The sequence below is a fragment of the Alligator mississippiensis genome, chromosome 4, assembly GCF_030867095.1.
Source record: "Alligator mississippiensis isolate rAllMis1 chromosome 4, rAllMis1, whole genome shotgun sequence".
NCBI classification, from domain to species: Eukaryota; Metazoa; Chordata; order Crocodylia; family Alligatoridae; genus Alligator; species Alligator mississippiensis.
In genome coordinates, this window is record NC_081827.1 from 40,441,731 (window position 1) to 40,454,971 (window position 13,241).

The 13,241-nt window shown below is 42.1% G+C and overlaps 1 protein-coding gene and 1 long non-coding RNA gene across 7 annotated transcripts in view; one reads left to right on the plus strand and one right to left on the minus strand.

Annotated features, from left to right (window-relative positions):
• Nucleotides 1–13,241, minus strand: part of PLXNB2 (plexin B2) — a 345,929-nt gene that overhangs the window by 214,248 nt on the left and 118,440 nt on the right. For 2 of the 6 annotated variants that reach the window (XM_059725914.1, XM_059725913.1), the window contains exon 3: nucleotides 3,695–3,760. The exons of the other annotated variants lie outside the window; for them this stretch is intronic. The gene's annotated coding sequence lies outside the window, so the exon portion shown is untranslated. The remainder of the gene's footprint in view (nucleotides 1–3,694; nucleotides 3,761–13,241) is intronic. 6 annotated transcript variants of the gene reach the window in all.
• On the plus strand, nucleotides 2,934–8,172 carry LOC109284206 (uncharacterized). Its single transcript, XR_002091569.2, has 2 exons — nucleotides 2,934–3,239; nucleotides 7,096–8,172. It is a non-coding gene; the product is annotated as an uncharacterized LOC109284206 (long non-coding RNA).

Consider the following 13,241-nt stretch of genomic DNA (forward strand, 5'->3'; position numbering starts at 1 on the left):
CACATCAGGAAGCAAGATGTATTTGGTGATATCTTTTATTGGACCAACTATAGTTTGAAGAGGTATTAGGCTAGTTTTGGGACACGAAGTACTGTATCTCATGCCTGGGAAAGAAGCAGACGCTGCCCAAGGTAAAACAATAACATCCGTTTAATTCCATTATGTAAATGAAAAAGGTAATTTAAAAAGGGTAAGGCAATAGTAAATGTGTTCAGCATGGAAGTAATCAGAAGTAGCTCTAGACTGCATAAAAGAGCAGTTGCCCACCTAATTATGTAAAAGAATTACCATATTTACTAGAGTTTAAGTCAACCCTGAATTTAAGACAACCCCCAATAATTAGATTTTATATACAATACATTAAAAAAAAAAATACAAAGTGTATATATTTTTAAAAATAATTTTCCAGGTATAGAATCTAATTATTGGAGGGCTGTCTTGAATTCATCCCCTTCCCACTGAGCTCTTTTCCCTCCTGGGGCACAATACATGGAAGCTCAGCCCTTGTGGGGCCATACAGTAGTGCTGGTGCTGCTGGATGGCTGTGCAGGCAAAGCATCAGCGTTGGTGTTGCTTACCAGCCAGGCAGAGGACAGAATTTCCATATGCTCTATGCGTAGGAGGGAACCAAGCCTGGCTGCAGCTGAGCTATGCTTGACACTAAAGGGTGGGAGGGAGAAGAGGGCAGAGGGCAAGTGGAGGATGGGACAGGAGGCTGCTATGGGTCTGACTCTGGCCCCAACCCTGGCTCAGGGCCAGAATCAGAGCCGCAGCAGCCACCTGCCTTTTCCTCTCCTTTGTATGTTAATCTAAGATAAGGGGTCCCGTCCCTCCCTCCCCACCCCACCATGTTAACAGGGGCAGGGGGTGGGGAAACTCATTTTAGATTCAAATATGTAAAAAACCATTCAAAAGGGAAAAGGGTCATTGTTACCTGTGCAGTACAGAGGTTAGCAGAGGAAGCAGGTAAATTGTAATAAGCCTCACAACCTTTGTCTGTGGTCCAGGGTTTTTAGTGCCCAGGGATGTTATCATTTTTCCCCCAGATCCATCTTCTGAAGGGACTGTGTAGGTTTCCTCTGAATACGTGAGTTGCGAGATCAGAGATGGAGTGCTTGTTCTCTGAAAAATGGTCTCCTACTGACAATGGGGTGTTTCTGGCCCTGATCTTTATTCTGTGAAAGTTAATTCTGCAGCATCAGGGTTTTTTTAGTTGCATCAACATAGTTTCCATGAGGAGGGCACTTGGTGCACTGGGTACAATATATTACATTTCATGGAAGATTTATATAGGATTCACGGGATGGATTTATATAGGATCCATTTATATAGGATTTATATAGGATTCTTTTTGGGATGTGTTGATTGGAGGGAGATGCTGGCAGGTTTTACATCTGCTATTAGGGCCTTGTTTTGTTTGGTGTTTGTGAACCAGCGGGAAGTTTGCTTCTGATGAGGAGCTCAGCACGGTTGGGAAGTTAGTCAGAAACAGGGGCAGGGGATGCATGAGAATACTTCTGAGAATATAAGCTTAACTATAAGTTGTCATTTTTAATATTCCAAGATCCAGCATGGGGTTATATCAGTGGGTTTTTTTGTTGTGTGTGTGGGAGGGGGGTGTTTTTTGCAGTCTGTTTCTCCACTAAAGTGTCCTTGCTGGGTAAAGACATTTTTAGGTTCCTGATGTGGGTATTTAAGTATTCCCCTTAGAGGAGATAGTGGCATGTGTTTGAGACTATTACTAGTTTTGTGGAGGTAACTATGGTGATCTGTGGTTTGTTTGTTTTTTGGTAAGGTACCATTCTAGATGTGGATCATGGGTTCTAGAAAGTTGATTTTAATATAAAAGTATTCCAGGGAGAATACTTCCAGGCAGAAGTGTGGTAGTTGCTGAAACTGTGGAAATCAGCAAGTAAATCCAGGTATTCTGTCCAGATGATGAGAATGCCTTCTACCCATCACAAGTATAATGGAAGTTTGGTGGTGCAGTTTTCTAAAGACTCTTCTTCGAGGTCACTTATGAAGAGACTGGTATACCTTTGTGCCCACAGCTGTGCCCCTGATTTGAAGGAAATACCACTTGTTTAAAGTGAATTGTTGTGGGTGAGGAAAAAATGAATAAGTTGTATAATGTTGTAGCTGTAAGCTATTATTGTCTGTGGTCCTGCAAGTATGTCATGCGAACAGTAATATCTTCATAGTGCAGGATGCCAGCATATAGGCTAGTAATATCCACGGTTGCAACTACTTTTACAGGGAGGCAGTTAAATGATCCAGATTTTGGTGAGAAAATCTGCTGTGTCCTGATAAGAACTTGCTATTTCAGTGACAAGCAGTTTGAAGATGGTTTTAATGTTTCAGTGACTGCACCACAGTTGGATATGATGAGACTGCCAGGGTTTTGCTAATTGCGTATGTCTTTTTGTTTGTGTAACTTGTTCTTGTAAGTGCTCATTACTTGGTCTGTAGCTACTTCTTATACCTTCTCTTTGCATATCCTCTAGACCATCCCAATGTATTTCCACTACATGAAAAGTAGGACAATCAATTTACGAAGCATTTGTATGGAAATCTGGTGTACCTCACTATATATTTTTTAATGGACACTCACTGAAAGGACGCATAGAGCAAAGGAATGAGGATTCAAAGACTACGCTATTTTGGTATAACAAAATTCACAATCCATCAGATGTAGAGAAAATACCATATAAATTAATTACATAACTAGGTGGCCTACATATTGACACACACATTGGCAATTCTACAGTGGCTGCTAAGTTTTAAAAGGGACTGTAATGGGGAGCCCTAGCCCTGTAACTAGGAAGCAGAGTGGCTCCTTTAAGACTAGAGTCTTCAGCATGCAGCCTACCAGCACAGCAGGGGTTAAAGGACAAGCCCTGCAGGCCAGTCAGCTGACTGGGTCTGTCCGGTGACAGGGCTCAGGCCAGAACTATGTAAGCCGTGGTCTGAGCTAGTCAGAGGGGCCCAGGCTGGGACAGAGGGTGTACTCCTGAAGGCTCCAAGCAAAGCTGCAGCAGCCCTACAAGTGAGAACAACAGGCAGCCGGACTCAGAAGGCACAGTTCAGATTGATTAAAGCAACTGCCACTGAATTGGGCCCAACACAGTGGGTCTAAGCTGGACAGCTTAGATTCATAAAAAGGAGTGGAAGCTGTGTTGGCTGAGACCCCAACAGAGTGAACAAGAGAGGCAGATAACACCTGCAAGGCACAGAGCATGGTAAGGGAAGGTTAGAATCGTGCAATTAATCCTTAAGGCAGGAGCTCTTCACCTCCAGAGGTTGAAGAGCAAAGACCAGATCTGGGAAGCCTTGGGGCAGAGTTCCTTTTGAGAACCCAAAGAAACACCAAGACATGGCAGACAAGTGAAGGGGAGTCTGTTCCCAGAAGCCAATTGAAATATGGAAAAGGGACTCTGGGGTGCCTCCAGGCATTCTCAAATGGCCTTGGGGATGGCACCCTATTAGAGGGACTGTAGAAGAGTAGGGAGAGTGGGAGGAGGAAAATCTACACTTGCTTCCTTCCCCTTAGTATCTGGAAGTCAAGTGACCCCAACAGTAAAAGGGCAGGACACAGGAGTGGTGGAAACAGGGAAACTGCAGAGTCTGCTTGGAGGCAGCAAACAGAAGAAGCTCCTAAACAGGCCTGGGAGCATGGAGAGAATTAAACCCTTACCTGCCGAGCTCTCTAAGGTGGAGGGGAGAAGTATCTCAGCAGGGAAAGCCTGTGTTGCAGAGAGCCCTAGGAGAACAGAGAGACGGTTCAGCCTCCTTAAGGTTCCCACTGGGAAACAGAACCCTTGGAAAGGGAAAGCCCTATTTGGAAACACTAAGATGGGGCTGGAACAGCCCAGGCTGTTTATAACCTCAGGGCAGGAGTCACTTGATGTTAACTCAGCCCAGGTGTCTCCCCTCAATACAGGACAGGCAAGCTACAGCTGGGGACCAGAAACCAGTGTTAATAGGCTGAGAGACTAGGGTGGAGAGCCCAAGAGGGCATAAGCAGTAATGAGAGGGGAAACCCTGCACCAGAGAGCAACGAGGCCAGGGGTGAGGAATACCCCAGCCCATACTTTTGCATTTTTGTTTCTAATGGACTGCAAAGCCTTCCCAGGAGTCATCCAGGAAGGTATTGAGAGCTGCTCCTAGCTGTGACACCTTAACAGCAGGAGCCTGTACTTAAGCCTGGATTGTGGTGGGGGTATTGGGGTTGGAGGAGTCCCCTGTAAGGCCTGTGAGGCTCTGTTGCAGGCGATAAATGATTATTTTGGAATATTGGACACAGCCCTGATGGCAGAGCCAGTTTTTCCTTCCTGGGGAGAGAATTCTCCAATTATTACCATCAAGTCATGGCAGGAGAGTGCCCCAAGGAGGTAGTGTACCCGTTGAGGGGTGCATGGCGCTGGTTAAGCCATATACAAAGAGACTTGTACAGGGACCAATTATCAAAGCATGAAGAATCTGTATACCCAGATATGGAGATATGAACATGCCAATGTCCTAAACTAGGGGTGCTCAACCTCCAGCCCACGGTCCAAATGCAGCCCATGTAGTCATCACATCTGGCTCACAGGGCTTCCCATAGGTTGGGAAGTTTGGCAGAAGGGGAGTGGTGATGGGGGAGTTAATACTGCCACCCTCCCCCTACCAAATTCCCAAACCCAAGCCCCATACGGCAGATCAGAGCTGGACTTTGCCCCCATCCCTCTGCAGGGCCTGGCAATGTTCTCTCCCTCCAATGGCTGGATCAGGACTGGGCTATGTCCCTTACCCCCAGGGGGCTGGGTCACACCCTCTTCACCTGCAGCCAGGTTGGGGTCAGGCCACATCTCCTCGTCCACCACTGACCTTTTCATGCCCAGATGGGACCACCATCCCTGCCCCAGGTGCAGACTGGGACCATTGGCCAGATCTGGTCTGCAAAAGGAGTGGGCACTGCCCTTCAGCTTGTCAGGCAAAATGTCTGAGCACCACTGTCCTAAACTACAAAAGAACTATCAGGATGGAATCCTTATAACCCACAGAGCAGCAGCTGGAGCCTGCCAATAACACTGCTTCTCCCTCCCCTCCCCTCCCCCCCAATCCTCCAACTTACTTTTGAACTTTTCTTAACTATTATTTACCTTTGCACCTAAAGCAATCAAGCAGATTGTTTAAAGTCTCAACTTACACATGTGAGAAAATGCTTTGCAGAAATTTTAAAAGGTTGTTTAATAAATATAAGGTTCTATTACCAGAATAACCTAGTAGAGCTTTTAGTCTTAACAGTTTTCGGCATAACACTTGGACTAGTTTACAGAGCAGAAGTGAGCTGGAGTCTTGAAGATTTCCTAACATAATTTTTAGCAAAATGATGGCTGTTTAATTTCAGATGTAAATAAAAAGCTTTAGGATACTCAGCTGGGGAGAAAAATAAATTAACAATGCTTGGAACCCGAGTATTGGCTGGTTGATAATGCTTTTTCTACTATGAGAGGAGAGTAATCCTCGTTTCTAGATTGTAAATAAGGTAAGTGTAGACATTAATTACCATACAAATATCAGACACCTGACCGTACAGTTGACTTTGTTGATGTTCTAATCAGTATCACCTTTAAAACTACCAAATTTTGTGTGAATAAATTAGAAAATACACACAAATACAACTTATAATTTCATTTATATAAAATCTTAGTACAGTTTAATTTTCCTCTACAAAAAAGTAGTCAATCATATTTCTTTTTTCAACTAGGTTAAATACATTTTTGGACATTAACCATCAAATCTGCTTCCCATCTTCAGAAAGACATTTCCTCCTTGGCAAATAACAAGTTTACTGTATACTTGATATCAGATTCAAATGTCTCTCCACTTCCAGTTATTTTTTAGAGACCGAAATTAAGCAAGGAAACTAAAACTCGGCTTGTCTGATTTTATGGCTGGATCACTTTAAGCATTTAACGAAAGGAAAAAGGATCTAAACTTCTTTGGTTAGACCGCTCTCAATAAAGGGATTATTTTATCATTTTTTTCAGAACCTATCAAGAGATAGTCTATATTAAAAGTAAATATTCAGTGTACAGAAATAAACTAGATGTTGCTAGGTAATTTGATAGACTGGTACCTTATTTATCAATTTTCTCAAACAAAGCTATACATATGGATCATGATATTTAGGAATGTTGTAAAAACATTCTATCAATTATGTGCATTTTGATACCTTTTATTGATTTTCTCTCAATAGGGTTTTAGGATAGACATCTATGTTCCCAGCTGGTTTTCAATGCAACTCCCAGAGGTCATTTTTTAATACATTGTTAGCATGGTTAGACAAACAACGTTACTCAATGGGAATTTTTTTTAGAAGTTGGCAAGCTTGCACGCTGGTGTTTATGTAGCATATATGAAGTGGAACAAAAATGCAATAACTGTTCAGGGTACCACACTCTCTTACATGTAGCTCTCTCCATGTGAAGAGAGAAATATTTTCCAAGAAATCTACCCCTACCTGATTCATTAAGGATGTCATAATCCATTGTTTCATTATGCACATCAGTCACAATGGAAAAAAGTGAGGTCATAAAAAAAAAAACCAACAGACTGGGATATTAGCAAATGATTCAGTAAGAGGACTGCTGTTTAGAAAAAGAGGTATCTATTTGCACATACAGCAAAGGAAAGACATAGGCATGAAAAGATTCTTGCAAATTACACCTATTGCCTTTATACCACCAGTTGCATTTTTTAATTTTATCAGACCCTCAGATTCTGAGACTGTCTACAATGCAGAAGGTGCAGTTACAACATTTGCAGTCACGGTACCCAAAATAGCTAGATTAAAGCAAGAGGTGATATCACTGGCAGCTAAAAGCCACAACAGAACAGGCTGCAGCTTGCCTGTGGTTCCAGGTTAGAGCTTGCTCAGGTATGTCTACCTGCAGTGCAATTACACCTCTAACTGCTATATGTGGATGGATCTCAGTTTCATGGTACTAGTCAGTTGAATTCGCTCTTAAAATTTAAGGAGCAGGAAATAATATTTGACCTTTTAATTTTCCAGCTCCTCAATTTTTCTACTTATTTTTGGGGTCTCCACAGGAGCAGAACTTTATGGCTGACAAGGAAGCATATCAGATCACGTGAGGAAGGAAGGCTTTTGAAGAACTCTCCAGGGCAGGAGCAAAGGAAAGCTTACAGAACCAAGCTGATGCTACCCCTGTGCTCTTTTCTTCTTATCTTATCCAGAAGTGAACTTGTGGCTATTTGACCTGAGAGAACACCTCCTGCATCCTTCAGTTTCTAACTCTCCCTCCTTACTTTCCCTTTCTTATACCATTGCAGAGTTCAGGGAAGCCTTTCCACATCAAATGAACATGAGTGCAGTTGCTTTTGGGGTGGAAGAGGTAAATGGTGGGGCTCCACAGGGGACTGGTGCTGTTTAACATATTCATAAATAATCTGTACAAGGGGATGAATAATAGGAAGGTGGCCAAATTTGCAGATGACAATATTATTCGAAGTGATAAAGGCCAAGGTGAACTGGGAACAACTACAGAAGATTCTGGCACTGTTAAGCAAATGGGCAACTAGATGGCAAATTAAATTCCACGTAGCTAAGTGTAAAGTGATACATATGACCAAAAATAACCCAAATTATACCTACACTATGACGGGCTCTATATTAGCTGGTACAACACAGAAAAGAAATCTGCTAAAACATAAGCTCAGTGCTCAGCAGCTGTCAAAAAGGCAAACCAAATGTTAGGAATTAAGAGAAGGGAACTGTAAGCAAAACAAGAAGGATCATCATAGCCCTTTTAAATCCATGGTGCACCCATATCTTGAATACTATGCGCAGTTTTAGTCTCCATACCTCAAAAAGAATATAGAAGAATTATAGTAGGTACAGAGACGAGCAATAGGATGATTATGGCGTGGCTTTCATATTAAGAGAGATTAAAGAGGTTAGGCCTATTCAGTTTAGAAATGAGATTTATGATGGAGGACATATTAAGGGTTTACAAAACACTAAATGGTGAAACAAAAGTGAATAGGGATTTATTATTTACTCTCTCTCACAATACAAGAACTAGGGTCATAAAATGAACCCGAAAGGTAATAACTTTAAAACTAACAGGGAATCCATGGTGTGTAATTAAAGTGTGTCACTCATTACTACCAGATGTTGTGGAAGCTGACAGTTTAGCCAGATTCAAAGAGGAACTGGACTAGTTCTTAGAGAAAAGGGGCATCAGTAGCTATTGAGCATGGGAGTTAAAGGCATAGCCTCCGAATCAGAACTCCCTAGACTCTAAATGCTGGAGGCTGCAACTGGGAGAGGAACAGTGGAAAAAAAATCCCTGGTCATACCTGTCACAACCCAAGGGTGTGATTTTTGTTTGTGTGCGCTTCGGCACTGCTAAATTATTTCCCGCCACTCGTAGCTTTCTTTGCAGGGCGCATTTCTTAGTTGCAAAAAGAGAGATGCATGCTGCAAGGAGTTCCCGCCATTTGTATTTAAATTTGTGCCCCACTATTGGCCAGTTCTAAATTATTCCTACGTGGCGGCTAGCGATTGGCTTGCTAGCCGTATAAGAGGCTTGAGCGGTTTCCGCCCAAGTTGGAGGGCTCCACAACTATCAGGAGGAGGAAAACTTCATGTCTCGTGAAGATCTCTAAGCGCTGCGGAGCCTATCGGACCCAGCGTGTATCTCAAGAAGGCTATAGGGGTCTGATCAACCTCTTGCCTCTCCCCGTCGCCGCCTGATCCCTCGACGTACCCTTCCCTGCGCGCAAAGTTCCACGGAGCCTAGCAAACTTCGTGTGAGTGAATCCAGAGCTCTACCCGGGTTCGAGTCCTGCAGGTTTATCTTCCCGTCGCCGAAACCCCATTGCGACGTACTCTCGAGGTTTTTGTTCATCTTCCCGTCGCCGAAACCCCATTGCAATGTATCCTTATGTTCTGCAGGTTCGAGTTTTGTTTTGTTTTGTAACTGCAACTCAAGCAAGTTTTCCTGCCTGCACCGCGACCATCTTCAGTGTAAGTAAAATAATCTTAAATCAACCGCTAAGGGTCCGTGCCTAATTCTAGCGTGCCGCCTGCCTTCCCCGACCTGACGTGTCCGGGCTGCTGGCCACAGCCTGCTGCGCGAAAAAAGGGGCTCGGACCGCTCCCCGGCCCGCACAATACCCTGTTCATTCTCCCTTTCAGCATCCCCTCTCTGCCACTGCTTGACACAGGAAACTGGGAAATCTATGGTTTGACTCAGTAAGTAAATGGCAGTTCTTATGTTTTTAGGGTGGGGAAAAGGTTTCTACATAACTCAAGTATAAAATAGCAAAAGATACAGTCACGCTAAAACAAAATAAGACAAAATTTAGGGACAACAAAGTCAAGAAAAACAAAATAAACACAGTCAGATTGGGTACAAGCAAACAGATAAAATATGGTGGTAAAAAACTGAGAGCAAATGAAAAATGGTCACTTAGGTTAGTACTGTATTTCTGCTACTACTGTGTGTGTGGCACAAACGGCATTTAAGTTTCTGGATATTATACATAGCCACAGAATGGCAACAATTTCTTTAACTTTCACTATTCAAGGTACAGGCATTAATTAAATAGTCTTACAATTAAGTGGATGTATTATGTTATATCACATCACTGTTCTTTAAGATACACATTATTACAGAGAGTTTAGGTGTTTTGTCAATATTCTGCATTATAAAAAAACAAAGCAATTGATGGAGGTTGTCCCAGTTTTGCACAAATACAGGCTTTTCCCACTGGATTTCCAGGAGCATAACTTGGGCAGGGTGCCTGGGGCACTAGCCCTGGACACTGACATGGGGTGGGGTAGAAAAGTAACAGCTGCACCATAACTACACAACTGCATAGCAGCAGCCAGAAGTTACTGCAGTCTTAGACACCCAGCAGCCTTGTTATGCCTCTGGGATTTTTATCAGGTCCTATTCCATTGATTTCTTCCTAGTCTGCATAAAACGTTACCAGCTTTGAACAGTGACATCAAGAGATACCTCACTTGAACACAGGATTATGGTGCACATTACTAGTCTATTTGTGGTTGCTTTTTCATAAAACCAGAACATAATGGTATACTACATTAGGATATCATTTCCAAAATTAATTTATTTTACCATTACATGAGAGAGAATTTTTGTACCACGGTCAACTGACCAAAACCATGGGGAAAGGGAGCATTTCCTTTCCATTTGCTGTTCTGAATTTTAAAAAATGCCTAGTCCTGCTCCACAACCTTCACGATAGGGATAGTAGCAAAAAAGTAAGTGACCTCTAGTTGGAGCATGAAAGGCATCATTTTGGTGCATCTATGTTTTCCAAATACAATTGTTGTGTAAAAGGAACACAGAAACAAAGAAAATGTTTGGTGCCTATAGGGGATGTGTATTGTCAGGCAATGTATTAAAAATATAAAAACATTAAAAACATTTTCCATGGCTGTTTCACAACGTACACGAAGAGTGACTGGTTTGGTAGCACGTACACTAACCAATTCTTGATAAAGAAGAAACTGAATCCTGTAATCTCGTTATCACCCTGTCAGTGAGTTAATGGTCATTACGATGAACGAATTCTTATTTTATCAAGGAAGTCAGGGCATCAGTGGTGCTTTTCACAGGATAATAATGAGGTTTTACACTGCAATTAAATCAGCACAAATTTGCAGTTCTACTATAGGCTCAGCTGCAATCTTTCACTCAAAAAACCCCACCATATTGAAAGTCCCATTAAGCACATTAATATGGGACTCAAATATATTAAAAAAAAAAAATAAAAAAATTAACTCCCCCCTTTCCCTGCCCATACTTTCCAAGAAGAGAGAACAGGAAACAATTGGGGAAAAAGCAAACAGGAAAAAAACCCTTCTGAAGCACAGTGTAACACTACTATCTCAAGCAGAGCAGACAGATCAACAAGAGTAACATGTGTTTTCACTCAAGATTACCAAAATTCCAGTCAAGGCTGCTTTACTTTATCAGAACTTCAAGTATTCCAACAAACATGTTCATGTTGGCAATTAAACCATAAACAGTTTCCAAACAAAATCTTCCACTGGACTTTATGTTCATTATCATGGAAGGGTAAAAAGAGTTTTGCAATACTTTGTTTCTAAACCTAAAAATAAAGTACATTTCTTAAATTTACAGAATCCTTTTGTTTCACAAAACAAGTACAGAAATCAATTTTCATTCAACTCTATTATGAACCAATGGCTGTATATAAAATCAGTTTAATTCTTTATAAAAGTGAGAGGGAATTAAAAAATGCTTTTAATTGTGGTGCTTATCAAAGAATCAAGAATAAAACTAAATCTAAATGTGCATGTGCACACACGGATACAAACACACAGTTCAAACTGTACAGCTCAGGGTTAGGTCTGGATTCCAGAAAGCAATTTTATCAAAAGTTCAGTGGTCTTCAAGACACAAATTCTCCATTAACGTTCAATCAATCAGTGTATTATCTTGAAATACCCAACATAGGAGCTTCAATACTTCAACAAGCCTTGCGAGACAATGAAAGGGAATCCATATGGGAAGGGACAGAATAAGGGAGGGATGCTATTAGCTTTGTAGAGCCAATGAGAACTCATATTTGCCATTTTTTTATCCTTTTGTCCATTCCCAGGTTAGGAGACTTCAACAAATGGACATCATGAACATTTATTAAGTAAATACTGAAAATCTAGAAGATGCTGACAGCACTGGAAAAAGTGTAATCTATCCATAGAACAAGCAGCAAAAAGGCAAAAGTCATGCAAAACCCCCCAACTCCACCCCACCCCCTCCGCCAAAAAAAACCCCAACCACTCACCAAAAACAACTCACCACCTTACTCTACAGAGAATAACCCTGGCAGGATACCACAGTTAAATTTCCTGAGGTAAATCGATCCTTGGCCTCTGAAACAGGCAGCAGTAGCTGTAATCTATTCAAGTATTTATTTTCTAAACGTAGGCACACAGAGAGGATGGAGACTAATAACTCAACACACTGTGGGCTTCCAAACATCAATATACATGAACATCTGTGTCACATCTAGCCTGGGCCAAATGTAAACCTATGATCAATAGAGAAAGGCTCGTGCCATCCCACTTTACAAACTCATATTTAATTGGAGTGAAATAAAGTGCTTCCAGCCAGGAAGACAAAACATTAGCATTCCATATGGTAATCTCTTACACTTAAAGGAAACACTTGAAGCCAAGATTTTAAAGTATGATTAATGATTTTTGGGTGTCCAACTTATGATGCTTTGAAAAAAGTGCTGACCTCAGCGTCTGAAAATCAGGCCCCTTTAATAAGTCTCAAGCTGACTTGCCAAAAATATATAGGTACCCCTGCTTCCCCCCCAAAACACTAGTCCCTTGAAAAAAAATCCTGGCATGAGACCCTGAAAAAGCTGCACTGAGAAGTAATTTAAACCATAATACACACATACGAAGAGTGTGAAAGTAAGTTCTGGATCAAAGACTTCCCTATTCTGTCACCAGTGGACACTGAAACAAGCACGGCCTTGCTCACTTTTAGGGACAGGGACTAGAAATAAATAAAAAAACCTAACAACATACTGATGCTGTTCAGTCACTGGTTCATTTTAGTCAAGTGGTGACCAACCTTTTTGGCAGACTTGTCACATGATAAACTTTGCCTCCTCCTCAAATGCTGCTCTGATCCCTGCCCCCCCCCCACAGTGTACCAGACAGAGTTTGTGTCCTGAGGTGCTGGAAGGGAGGCAGGGAGGGCTTGAGCCTTCAGCTGTGCAGAGCAGAAGGAAGATGCTGCTGTGAGAGCTGTCACCTCCACGAGCCAGGTTAAATCTCCTATAACTGCTCCAGTTTTGTAAGGATCCAAAGCCCTGAATTTGGCAGCAGCTGCAGGGCCAAGGAAGAGTGAACCTGGCTTTTGGCAGTGACACCTTTGGTAGCAGCATCCTTCTCCACTCAGCCTGAGGCGAACCCTCCTCCATTTCCACATCCCCTTTACTAAGTACCTGAGTCTCATGGACCACACAGCAGCTGGGTTGGCCACTCCTGATTTAGACCTTTCCCAACTCCCTTTTGCAGAGATGATGACAACTGTAATCCAAGATCTAAGCAGTGGGGAGGAGGGGAGGAGCCCTCAAACAGAAGGAGTAACTTTTTGTTAAAATACAAATTGCAACAGAGACTTTTCTAAATAATTCACACTTTGAAACATAAT